At 41.1% G+C, this 13,773-nt stretch overlaps 2 long non-coding RNA genes across 2 annotated transcripts in view; both read right to left on the bottom strand.

The window, feature by feature from the left end:
* LOC145723843 (uncharacterized) overlaps window positions 1–13,773 on the bottom strand; it is a 204,876-nt gene that overhangs the window by 72,715 nt on the left and 118,388 nt on the right. The gene's annotated exons all lie outside the window — the stretch shown is intronic.
* LOC115943834 (uncharacterized) lies at window positions 1,067–5,014 on the bottom strand. The gene is made up of 2 exons (XR_004078420.2): window positions 2,431–5,014; window positions 1,067–1,206 (listed from the first exon to the last, which is right to left on the bottom strand). It is a non-coding gene; the product is annotated as an uncharacterized LOC115943834 (long non-coding RNA).

Genomic DNA, 13,773 nt, shown 5'->3' with positions numbered 1-13,773 from the left:
GGTTTATGGCAACCCCGAGCTGAGAGCCCGCTCCTTGGCTCCGTCTCTGCAGCCGGCTTCCCTGCTCTGATACCTGGGAGCTCTGCCACACTCAGGCACCCCCGGTCTTTCTGTGACCCCACGGGTCCTGAGACCACACTGTCCTGGAGGGTTCCACCCCCCGCTTAGCCACCGGAGTGACGTCCCTCAGCAGAGCAGACTTTTAAAAGTTCCGATTTTGTGCTCCGTGGTTCTATCACTTGCCAGAAGGGGCCGAAGGAGGCCCCTCCCCCGCCGTCTATCCTCCCGAATATCGCCTCGGATTCACTTCTCCGCACGTCCTACCTTCCAGAAAGTGGTCTCTTTTTTGATGAGAGAGTTGTTGCTCTTCTTTTCTTCAATCTCCTGTTGAGTTTGTAGGTGTTCAGAATGGTTTGATCCCTATCCAGCTGAATTCCTGAGAGGAGACGAAATCCAGGTCTCCTACTCCTCAGCCATCTTGTTCCGCCCCTTTATACTGAGTTTCTTGTCAGCCTCCTGCAATGCAATTTAACATGAGGGGCAATATAATATTCTTGTTGGGGATAGCAGCCATTCAATAAAATGGATTGGAACTCTCTCCAGTGTGAGCATGATTTAGGTCGCCTTGTTATCGGGGAAGGTCTGTGTGTTCTTTCAGCTCTATTGAGATGAGACCTTTTAAACAGTGACTGCAGTCAACTCCTTTTGTCCTTTTGGTTAAAAAGAGCTCCAGGACTTTAATAACCAGAGAATTTCAAATTAACACTTAAGAACTGCAAAGCATAGTTTGAGAAGTTAACAAAGAATAGCTTAAAGTTTAGTTTGAGGATCTACTGAAACTCTTAGCAGGGCAGCATGTGAACATACCTGACTTGTCTCCTATGTCCAGAACCAGGATCTTATAGATTTGACTCTACAAACAAGCTAACATCCCAAATCATGATGAGTCAGAAAACATATGTTACCACCTTCAGCTGACACCTCTACTTTGAAATGATTATGAATGGAGTATTAGACAAAGCTTACACCATGCAATGGAAATAAACAAATCCTAAAATCTCAGTGGTTTAGCACAATGAAGATTTATTTCTGGCTCCTGCAAAATCTGATGAAGGTTGATGGGATCTTGCCTCCATCTTGCAGTTAGAGACCCAGGCTCCTTGCATGTTCTACTTCCACCATCTCAACATGTGGCTTCCAAGGTTACTGAGGAGATGAGGAGGGGATGGAGGAGACACATTAGCTCTTAACTGGCTCATCTGGGAAGGGACATCCACCATTTCTACTTAGGATCCATTGGCCAAAACTTGTATCATGGCCCCATCCCAATGGCAAAGTCTGGGAAATTCAAGTGAACACATGGAATACTGGTTGTATCTAAACATCTCATCCATAATTGTTAGAGATGTAGACATTCCAAATCCATAAGGGAAAAGATGCTAAATGGATAAAGATAATGGAAAATGTGGATTATTTCTAAATGACAGTGAAAGTACTGGGCAAGAGTTGTGGGGACCAGAGGCTCAATCCAAAACAGCCTGACCACCAGCTCAGCACTTCTCAAAAGTCTCGTGTTTTATCATTAAACTTTTCATGAGTTTAAAAAATTCAAAACATCAGCTCTGTTCCCCCAGTGCTAAGATGACACATGTTTATTTTTGGATATCTCCTAGCATACAATGTGCCCTCCCAGGGATTTGCCTTCCCTGGCTTAAGGAGCACACTCTAAATGTCCAATAGATGGTTATTAAATGTTGGTGAGGAGGGTGTATTTAAGATTCAAGGAAACACAGATGTTAATTTGAAGGCCCTGCACCATTGTTGAGTATTTGCCTGGATGCCTTGAATGCCCCATTCTAAAGTGCAAATTCATTGCAGTAACAGTGCTTTATACACTTTTTAATTACCTTTTATCTTGAATCCTTCTCAGTGTCCATTCACAAAGGACAAGGAACCCAGGACATATGAGTCTGTCCAAAGTCTACTCATGACATAAGACTAACAGGGGCGCCCATAAGAATTTCTTCTTCCCTCCCTGTCTCCCTTTGCTTCCCAGCCAGGATTTTCACTGAACAACAAAGACAAGCCTCAAACTAGTGAAAGCTTAGGGATACACTCTTGATTTCAAAGGACAAATAGAGAAGCCTTCTGAGAAGAAGCATGAGTTTGCCTAATTTTGAGGGTTTTTTTTTTTTTCCTCAGTTGATGTAAAGTTACCCACACTACTGTTTTCTGACCACTCCTTACCCCAATGTCTGAATCCAGATGGCTCCCCTGCATGCTGGACCTCATGTTACCTGAAATCGGAGGTCTGCCTAGGTCTGCAAATCTGTCCTTGCTTCTACAACCCAATCTGATAATAGCTATTTAAAAAGAATTGACACATATGAAATAATTACTTCATTAATCAAATAGTTATTGTGTACCTACTGTCTTCCAGGCACCATGGGTAGATGATAAGGTGATAACTACAGAGTGAGATCAGGTTCCTCGTCATCATGCCGTTTACTTTCTAGAAGTGGAGAACAGATAAAGAAATAACCAAAAGTGAGATGATTCTGGATGATAATGCTACAAAGGAAGGGAAACAGGGGGATGTGATAAGGAGGGACTATGGGCAGGGCAACATACAGAGTGGTCAAAGAAGGACCTCCTGCCTAGAAGAAGTGGGGAGATGGGTGGGATAGCATGCCAGCCACTAGGCAATAGTGCCCGAATAAGTTGGGATGCAGGATGGAAAGTACAAAGATTACCTTCATCCTCCTCCCACACCAAATAAAGGAACATAGCATTCTTTTTTTTTTTTTTTTAAATCTCTGCCCCAGTGCCCTGGATCATCTGTGAAAGCTAGGATATAAATTTCATATTAAATGTAGTAACAGACCATCTTCAAGAAAGCCCTCATTCTCTCTTTCCCAAATCAGCATCTCTCCAAGGGACTAAACAAAACACCTGCCTTGATCTTTTGTAGAGCTGCTGTGACCTAGCTTTCTCTATTGAGAGCAATAGCTGATGACAAGTTATAATAGAAACAACTGCTCACTTTCCAGCTGCCCTCAATCAGCTAGGCAACATCCCTCTGACTGATTAAGTCACTAGGGAAAATCTTTTCTCTGTTCCTAGTGACTGTTGATTGATGGCACTGAAGGAGCCGGGCTGTTTAGGCCCTTATTCAAGGGGGGCTATCAATTTCCACAGATCCCTTGGCCAGTCTATGCCCATCTTCAGGGATTGGAGGAATTGCCTCAGAAGTACATGTGGCCCTGTACCCAAGGAGAATGATGGGGATAGGGTGAGAGGAGGGAGAAATGACATAGCTTCATAATTAGATAGGCTCTGAGCTCACTCAGAAGCAGCCAGCTCCATCACTCTGTTTATATCACAGCTACCTTCACTCCCCATCCTTCCTCCATGTGCCCTTGTGCCATGTTCTGCAGGCAGATGCAATAACAAGGAAGAAAAGGAAATAAAAGATGGATGCTGTGCAGGTTGAGGAAAGTGGAGACAATTCAGGTCTTTTCAAATAAGAGAAGTTCTCAAAGAAGTTTATCTGAGAGAGGATGATTTAATAACCTGGCATCATACTATATATAAAATGGACTCCTGCTCTCTCTCTCCCCCACCCCCTGCATTTTTAAAGACAAAAGACATGAAAATAACCTGCAGTATGTGGCATGGAGTGAGCAAGGAACAGGGTTTCAAGAAGGCTTGTAGCAGAGCCCTATTCTGTTAGTAGATTCCTGGGAAGCCCTGAGCAAGTTCCTCAGCATCTCTGTTCATCTACAAAGTGAGGCAATTTGATTGGCAAAACTTCTAAGGTCTCTTTTTGTTCTAAAATGCCGTAATTTCTATGCAGTTGGAGATATTCAGTTTCACGGAAATAAAGAACCTTTTGACAGATACTACTTTTAAAAAAGCTTTTTAATGCCTCTTTCTAAAAAAATAGTTATCTGATATATCCATATGTTAAGGTCTAACATCTTCCTGTAGGGACATTCTGCTTAAGGCAAGATGGGACAGGTTGGAATCCTTCAAACACTCAAAGGAAGAACACTTTTTAAATTATTTTAAATGTTATAAACACTATTATAATGGAAAAAGAGAAATCAGTGTTTTCAGTTCATGTATCTACTCTTTTGTTTGCCAATTTATATTATTTAATTTATTGATTGATTTGATTAATTGATTTTTTATTTTTAAAATTTTCTTCCTTGCTCTAGAAAATATTTCAAATGACAAAAGAATTTATGGTAAAGTGATTTATCCAATAGCTACTCTTCCATTTCATTCACCAAGACTTAAAGATTTATTTGTTTATATTTTTAAGGCAAAAGACCCTCATTGCCCAATGAAAATTGGTGATGTATTTAAAAATTCTTCTTCTGGTACCTGTTTAAAAATTTTAAAGTTCACACTATTCTGTCCTCTCCTTAACTGGACTCTAAAGCTGGTTAGAAGCAAGCACTTTTGAGTTGGATTTCAGTGGACTTTTCCAAATCCATTTCACAAAAGTCTAACTGTGTGTTTGAAAAAAGTTAAATACATTCCTGGCCCCCAGGAAGCTGAGAGTCTAGCTGGGAGACAGGCCTAGAAAAGATAAATTACAACCCAGAGCTATAGGGAGAGCCCTCTTGGGGCCAGCCCATACATTCTGACTGGGCATCCCATAGCAAGTGCATGCTGGGCCAGGGGGTAGACATAGCCATGCAGTGCTATAGCTGCTCCCTTCCTAGGAGATCACACAACTTTCTCATGGAGCTCCCCTCAGTGTTTGTGAAATGACAGCTACTCTTAAAGTAGGCCAAAATGGTTTCCTCTTTGATATGTCAGAGCCTACAGGTCCTCCAACCTTTGTGAAACTCTTTAACATTGGCCGAAGACTTTCCTTCCACGGTTGGAGAGAGGTTGGTACAGTGCCTCTCAATCTTGGCTACACCACAGAATCACTGGGGAGCTTTTAAATATTCTTGTGTCCAAGCAGCACCCCAGACCAATTAAAATATACCAGAGTCCAGCTAGAGGTGGAACCTAGGCATAGAGCATCCTGGGTAATCCCAACGTGCAACCCAAACCCAGAGTCCAGCTAAATGTGGATGAAAATCTGAGAGGAGTCATATTTAGGATTGAATTCATGCTAAGGTGGAAGTGGCTGACTTTCATAAGAGGCTATTTTTGATAGGAGAAAGGGTAAGGATGGAGCATTTTTGGGCCCGTCTCCTGATCTCTTTGAGCCTCTGTAACTTGGGTTAATGATGATAACAACAAGAAAACATAGCAGACTTTTAATGAATGCTACATTGCAAGTTTCATTATTTTTAACCTTCAGATAGTCTTACAGGTGGGTATCTTGAGACCCACGTTAGAGGTATAGAGAGATTAAGTAATTTACCAAAAGTTTATAATGAGTAAATTATAAAAGCAGAAATCAAAACTATATCTCCATTTCTAAAGTCTTTGTTTTATCCATACACCCCACCCCCACCAAAAACCTAATGCAAAAGATCATGGCAAAGGGCATATATTGTATCTGCTTCATGATAGATACTGACTAGACTGGTCTCCTTCAACATTCCAGGGGAAAAGATTTTTACACACATGTCTTTTTGGAAGGCAATTCCTAAAGTAGGACATAGTGGGACAGGGTTTGGGAAATTAAAAGAGCTGGTACCTATGTTTTCCAAGCATAGCAGAACAACAGGGGCTCTAGGCTCATTGCCGGGGGTGACTAGTTAACTGCGCAGTGTTTTTAGAAGCAAAACAGAGCGCCTGGGTGGCTCAGTTCGTTAAGCGACTGCTTTTCAGCTCAGGTCATGATCCTGGAGTCCCGGGATCGAGTCCCACATCGGGCTTCCTGCCCCGCAGGGAGTCTGCTTCTCCCTCTGACCCTCCCTTCTCTCATGCTCTCTCTCTCTCTCTCACTCTCTCTCTCTCAAATAAATAAATAAAAATTAAAAAAAAAACACAAAAAACAGAAGGTGCCAGGCTCAGTCCTGGGCAGATACCTGCAGAGGTAAATGCAGGTTACGTTGATTGCTTACTAAAGGCTTCGAAATGTACAGTGGACGCAGCCCGTAACTGGCATAGAGGCGTTCTACCTCCCTAAATGACATGGTGTCTGGCTACACCCATCTAGCAGTGATCACATTAGAGCCAGGCCTCCAGCTCCAGGCTGTCAAAGACTATTGAATTTGCTGTATTTTCTGAACAATAAAAGCAGACTTTTAATTTAATTAATCTCATCCTTGATTGCATTAACCACCCATGTGGCCAGAAAGTACAGCTTGGACCTCGGGCAACAAGACCCTGTCTGCATTAACCTCTCAGGCATTGAGGACTCAGGGTTCCCATGAAGGCAATGATTCATTTTGCTGTTAATCAGAAAAAAAGCCAGCCAAAAAACCTCTGCTGGCTTAGGAACTGGATGCTTGGGAAGCAAATTCTAAATAGGGGATGGGGAGGGCAACCCATACATTTGTTTGACAATATTTTGATCTGAGGAATTTTCTTTGAACCAATGAAACCTTTTATCCTCAAAGGTATGAAATTTCTCAGAAAGCAAAATGTTGATTTCAAAGTGATAGGCATTAGCGGAGTTTGATCTTGACATTCTGGATACTGGGGCTTTAGTAGATGGGACTGAATGCTCAGAGACCATATGTTGCTGACAGAATCAGTCTGTTTTTAATGAGAATTCAAACATGCGTTCACCTGAAGTCAGGTGGTTTATGGAGTATTGGATGGCAACATCCAAAATGATACAGATAGCCTGAGTAGAAGGGGAAAATGTAATGAGAGGACACCTAATAGAGGGGAATGTAATGTTTTATACTAAGGTTAAAAAACTAATCTGTACAAAAGCAGAAAGGAGTATATAGACTTGAACAGCAGTAGGTATGGAAAAATACTCATTGATGTTAGTAGATGAGAAAGCCAATATAAATAACAAATGTAATGCACTCAATAGAGACCAATGCCATGTTAGGCCCTGAAGAGACACTGTTGGTACCCTGCCCAGATCTGCTTTATGGGACTTGTGCATCTAGCCACTAGCCTCTGAGTGTTGACTGCTACTAGCTCAGAACTGGCCTCCCTGGCAGAGAACTGCCTTTGGCTGATAGGAATCTGGGTAAGTAACACTCTTAGCCAGGGTAGCTTGCAGCCAATAACTGATGAAATTACAGTTACAAGAGACTGATGAGATCCCTCGCTTTGGGTGGGACCAACTCTGTTGCAATTCACCTTCTAGAGCTCCTTGTGTGATTAGTCTGGACTCCCACTGAGACCACATGTGTGATATTGTGATTTATAAGAAATACATATTTGGCTTTCATCCCCACTTCTGGCACAAAGGTCTTAAAACTCTTGGAATTTCCTAAGTGATGAGAGCAGAGTGATAAAGGTGTCTTTTGTTATGTGAAGGAGGTGACTTTTGGAAAGCTCCTAAGGATGGGGGCTGGCTGCCAAGACATCCAACCAGGTGATTAGACGAGTGGAACTTCCGTTCTCCATCCCCACTGGACCCCCAACCTCTGGGGAGGGGTGAAGGGCTAGAGATTGAGTTCAGTCATGGATGGCCAGTGATTTAATCAGTCATGCCTACATAATGAACCCTTTATAAAAAACCCAAAAGGACAGAGGTTCCAGGTTGATAAACTCATGGAGGTGCTGGAAGGGTGGCACCTTGGGAAGGCATGGAATCTCCTCTCCCTGTCCCCATACCTTGTCTTATGCATCTCTTCCATCTGGCTGTTCCTGATTTATATCCTTTATAATAAATTGTTAATCAACTAAGTAAATGTTTCCTTGAGTTCTGTGAGCCCCTCTAGCAAATTAATGGAAAACAGGGAAGAGATCATGGGCACTTTTGGTTTATAGTCAGTTAGCCAGAAATACAGGTAACCTGTGCTTACAACTGGTATCTGAGGTGGGGGTTGTGAGGGGACATTTTTATGGAACTGAGCGATAAACCTATGGAATCTGATGCTATCTCCAGGTAGACAGTATCTAAATTGGGTTAAATCCTCAGACTTGCTTATTGGTGTAGGGAAGACTCCCTCTCCTCCCACACACATCCTGGAGTTGTAACTGGGGCCCAAATGTGCAAAAGCACCTGGCTCCAGGGTTCCCAAACAGACCAGGTTCGGCCACTAGCTGCTGACAAAATCCAGAGAGAAGAATGGAGATGAAACAAGAAAGGAATTTATTTCAGTGAGGCCAACGCTGGGAAGACAGCAGACTAGTGTCCCAAAACCTGTCTCCAAAGTGCTGAAAATACTTCTAAATTTATATAAGGAAAATGTGGGACAAAGGTTGGTGGGTATATACAGCTGGGCGGTAAAGGTCAGGTTGATTCTTGTCTTGGGATTGGTCACACCTTGCTGGTGTCAGGGCAGTTTTCACTGCTTGAGGGGGTAGTTTCAATTCCCATCACAGGATGCTTTGCCCACCAGGTCTTTTCCCTGAGTTAGAAGGTAAGTAGGAAAGAAGAACTTACTTAGAAAGTACAAACTGAGGTCAAAATGGAGGTAGTTGAGGTGACCACTGGATCATCTTTCAGAATTGGTGATGAGAACATACAAAATAACATGCTGTCTCAGCTCCTCCCGCTAGCCAATCTTCTTCCCTTACTCCCATTCTTCTGAAAGAAATCTCTCAGGTAATCACTTCCCTATTCTATCATCTCAGGCTCTACTTACCAGAAACCTGGCCTAAAATATTCTGCATTGATAAAGTCTTGCCTAGCAGGAAGGGGGATATCTTACCAATCTATTTTATGGCACCTGAAAAACTGCGAGATTTTGGCCATGCCACCCAAAGAAGTAATTGTCACACCTCAAAGACTCCATAGGGAGGTAACTCAGATGTGAAAGTTCTAGAAACTCTTGACTTTTTAAAGTAGTTTTAAAGATTGGGATTATGGAACAGTTCAAGGCCTGTGTGGATGCTGAAAAACTATTCTTTCCTCTTATAGGAAAGAACACTTGTTAGTATGGTGGAAAGTTCCATTAATGGCTCCAAGGCTGCAATCTTATACATTGTTCATCTCCACTACATTCAAAATTCAGTGGAACATCCTAAGTAAAATTACTGAATATTACAAAGCATCAATTCATTCAGAAACATTTATTGACCATTTATTTTGAGTTAGGCAATTTCAAGACACTTGGGGTTAAAGATGGAAAAGAAATAAAAATTGGAAAACGTAGCTCAGTTTCTATGTCTCCTTTTCCAAAACAAGGTAAAGAATCTTGCACAGAGAGGAAACCTTCCTTGTGTCCTTGGGGTGATGAAGTGCAGTGAGGCCTCACTTTGAGCTGATAGAAACTTGAAGGAAAGAAAGACATTTGATAAATTGATTTATCAAGATAAAGCTAGGTCCAATAAAACTAAATACCCTACTTGTTACTCTGTAGGTTTGTGTATTTCTGTTTTGTTTTTGTTTTTCTCTATTCACTGTTGAAGAAGAAAAAGGGGAAGAAGTTGAAGGAGGAGGAGAAAGACAGCCAATTCAGGCTTGGGAACTGAATGAGACAATCTGAATTTGTGGATCAAATCAGCCTTCTGTTCAATAGCTGTTTTTATCCCTCTTCCTCTCCCCTTCTCTCTCTTCTTTTCTGTCTCTTCAAAAATAAAATAAATCTGGTAGATTTTCCAAATATTTGGAACCCAAGGAGCCCAAGACTGAATTAGTTACAATTCAAAGTGCCCTGCAGGTCAGAGCATTGGATTACCTGCTGCCTGGCATGGTAGCCATTCAGCCTTTGTTCAGACAGTTGCTCAATCTGACCTCTGCCACCCAGGATTCTGGCTTCCCCGTGAGAATCAAGAAAACCCATTTCAACAGCAGCACTTTTCCACCAGTTCCCTGTGCCTCAAGATTATCCATCGTAGTTCTGTCGTGTATTGGTTTGATATGATTTCAAATCCACTTGTTTTGACCTAAATGAGGTTTGTTTTAATCCACTTGTTTATGACAAAGACAAAAAAAAATTGTTTTGATACAAGAATAAAGTAAGCTGTATCAGGATGTCATTATCTCATCTGTTTTCACCATTAAGAATTCAGTAATTCAGCTGCTGCCCCCCACACCCCCGCTCAGGGCTCATTTATGAAGACATACAGAGAAGTAACTATGTCAAGGGGACATTTTGACTATAAATACCAAGAGTTTGTAAGGATTACCCAAATGTGTTTGGTTTGGGCAAAGAGGCACTTTGCTGATCTAAATAGCTCTCCAATGACCTTGGAGCAATTAGCTCCTGTGCAGTAGAGGTGAATCTTACCAGCAGTGGTGAAAGCTGTGCGGTGGCCCAGGAGACGATCTGTTTGTGCATCAACATCAGTCCCATTGCTCCCCAGCAATGTGCTGTAGCAGCAAGGGACTTACACTTTTGCCTGGCAGCTGATAGCAGCTCTCAGTTGGCTAAGCCTCTCCCTCCCAAGTACCAACTCATTATAAAAAGTAAACCTCAACTAAATTTGAACTTTATTCCTTTCACTGCTCCCCTCTCCCTGCCTAGAACAACAGTATGATTATCATTGATTTGGAGTATGTTATTGCATTATTAGTGTATCAAGAGATGTTATCTTGTATGCTATTGGCTCATGAAATTCCACAGTGAACCTGTGTTAAATAAATCACTGGCAAAGACAAACTCAGTCTCTGAGCATGATTTGCCTCCCAAAACAAAACAAGTTCTCTTCCTCAATAATGTATGTTTCATAGCTTCAGTGAAGAAAGAACCTTCTAAATTCTCTTGAGGGGCATCATTTGGCAGGGTTCAATAGGTCACATATGATAAATCTGCTTTAACATTTGAGACCAGATTTCAGTCCACTAAACTGTCGGCCCCCCTGGCACCTATAAGCAGAGTGAATTAGCATCTCTGGAATATTCACCAATGTTGATGAAATCAGGCAGACCAAAAATTGTTTTTGTTTCTCTTTGATCTCACATCATTGTAATAAATTTTTACAACTATATGCCAGCTTTTGTTGATAGAAATTAGCATAATATTATACTTCATTTGTTTTGTAGCCATTCCTTCCCATATTTGGCTTTATAAATTGCCCTGAGATATGCTAGAATCTGACTCTACCTGAAATCTAAAGACAATGAAAGATGGGGTGAAGTGACAGAAGAATTTACTTCTTGCAAAGGAACTTGCTCAGTGGAGAGTCCCCAGCATGTGTAAATAGCCTATCAGACAAAAAATGTGAAAGGTTCTTTTGTCAACTAGGCACTCTTAATGGGGAGTGAAAATTTGAGATCTTACAAATCATCTGAGGTTTCCCGTATTTCCCTATTCTAGCTCTTGTTTTCCCTAGCCAAATACTCTAAAAGACCTGATTAAACCCCATATTCAGCAGGCAATGTCATATAACAGTCACAAATATCAAACTTTTTGTTTAATTTTCAGACTTGGAGTTCCGAGAGATACGAGATTAAAAAGGGCACGTTCTGCATGGAGCACTGGGTGTTATACACAAACAATGAATCATGGAACACTACATCAAAAACTAATGATGTAATGTATGGTGATTAACATAACATAATAATAAAAAAATAAAAGAAAAAATAAAAGAAATCATAGAAAGTAATGGTGATTCTATCAGGGAAAGAAAGCTTTTGGTTTTCAGCCAATGTTTTGAGGTGAAAGTTAAGAAATGTGACATTGCTGACCTCTCTTCTCAAATCCAATATCATTAGACACAATACCTTACCCTTTGGTCTTTAAATTTTTTTATAATATTTTAGGGAAGTAGCCAATTGATCTCCTAAAGCTGTGCCTTCATCCCTAGTGACCATAGATGAGTATTAAATTAATTTTTCTCCATATTTTGCCAGAGCCCAACCCTTAAAACTAACTGGATCTTCACTGCCAATAGCTCTGGCCAAGTCAAATAACCAATCTCTTATTTTCTAAATTTCTTGGAGGGTCTGATGACCACCTACTCTTGCTACTTGCCTACTTTTGTTTCCAATATCCATATCAATAAGTGTTCTTATTAAATCTAGATGAGTTAGGTAGAAAATACAGTTTAAAAGAGAATGTTGGATAGCTGGTGAAACACTGGAAAAACACGGTTACAGCATTGTAGGTGGGGGTGATACCCACACCATACAACTGTGGAAGAAAATAGCTACTGCTATGACCTTAACATGGAAGCATGCTCTGCTGCAGTTTAGTGCAGCTGCTATTGCTATTCCCAGAAACCTGGCTTTCTTGCATCCACCTCCATGGTTCAGACTGCTGTCAATGCTGCTTCAGAAATGGCTACTGCTGTTACTGCCATCTATAGAGCATTCTTTGTTGTCCTTATTTTTCAGTAAAGACCTACATGGAGAGTGGGATTGACTGGCAGAACCTTACAATATGCCCTCTGAGCCCCAGCTTCAAGGGGGAAAGGGAAAATATGCATATGGGATGTTTAGCTTCTAGGGTGAGGGAACTCAAGATCATATGGAAAGAATCATATTGTCATGGAGGTGGCAAAGATTCGTTTTCCTCCTCGACTGCCCAGCTGCTGATTCAATATTTCTAGTTCCTATTTCACACTTCATGAAACAGCCTGTTCTTTGTCTGGAGAGCTCTCTCAGTGTCTGAAAGTCCACTATAGTGCTAATCAGGTACTTTATATATTAGATGCTATTATGAGAGGAAGAGCCAGGTCTGATGCTGGGTGCTTTATTTCATTATCTTATTTTATCAAAATTTATGACTAAGAAGAAGGTAGAATCCACTTCATTTTGTAGATGAGTGATTTGAAATTTGGAGAGATTGAATGACTAGGCCAAGATTATATAATTAGGAGGTAAATACAGAGCCTTGACTGAGACATCTCCAATTCTCCACTCTTCCTTGTACTCACATTCTTTTCCAAGTGACTTTGCAAGCCCTCACCCCACCAAGGCAGAAATGACTATCCTGACCCTTGACTTTGGGCTTGGCCATGTGACTTAATTTGACGAATAGGATGTTGGCACATATGATGCAAGCGAAGGTCTGATGAACTCTGTATTGGATCGGGGTCCATGCTGCAGAGTAACAGAAAAAAATTCAAATGAAAAGGAATGGGGAACAACAGAATTTGACCTATAATTAAGAGCTTAAATGGGTGGCATAGGTTTTCTTGTTAATAAGGGAGTTCAAAAAAAATGAGAGATAAGTAAGGGTGAAAATGATCAGGAAAAGTTTTATTGAAGAGGCAGAAAATGAATGGGTCTTGAAGAATTCAGGAAATTGTGGTTGACGTTGGTCAGGGAATTTAAAACTCAATGACAAAGAGAAGTTGCAGCTAGCAGTGTAGGGAACATCTTCTTCCTTATAACCCTCCCTACCCCTGGTAACAGAAAAAAATACGGTCTTTCTCCTTCTTTGCTCTATAATTCTTATTTGCAATGCATTTTTCTCCATCATGTCACTACAGAGAATAAAATAGCGTTGAGTGCTGTGATAAGAAGCTTTTCAACCCAGCTGTGTGTGTGTTGATCACAATATTTAGAAAGAGTGCTTGTCAAAGCACTTAGGTAAGGAGAGATAAGTTCCATTATAAACTTGGGAGCAAAACAAAGTAGGTGTAAGAATATGAGGTAAAATTAGTTGTTTAGCTTCATTGAATTTGTATTTGGCTGTTCTCCCTTTAGCCACTCAGGAAGAACAGAAGCCATTTACCATGTGTCTAGTACTGCAAATGTACAAAGAAATACAAGAAATGGTGTGTTGTGGAGCTATTTGGAAATTGATATTCCTATTTCCTGAAGCACAACTG

Source organism: Leptonychotes weddellii, chromosome 10 (assembly GCF_054177405.1).
Source record: "Leptonychotes weddellii isolate Sample4059 chromosome 10, ASM5417740v2, whole genome shotgun sequence".
In the NCBI taxonomy this organism is placed as follows: Eukaryota; Metazoa; Chordata; class Mammalia; order Carnivora; family Phocidae; genus Leptonychotes; species Leptonychotes weddellii.
Note: the sequence above shows the minus strand (reverse complement) of the source record. Positions and strands in the feature narration are given on the sequence as shown.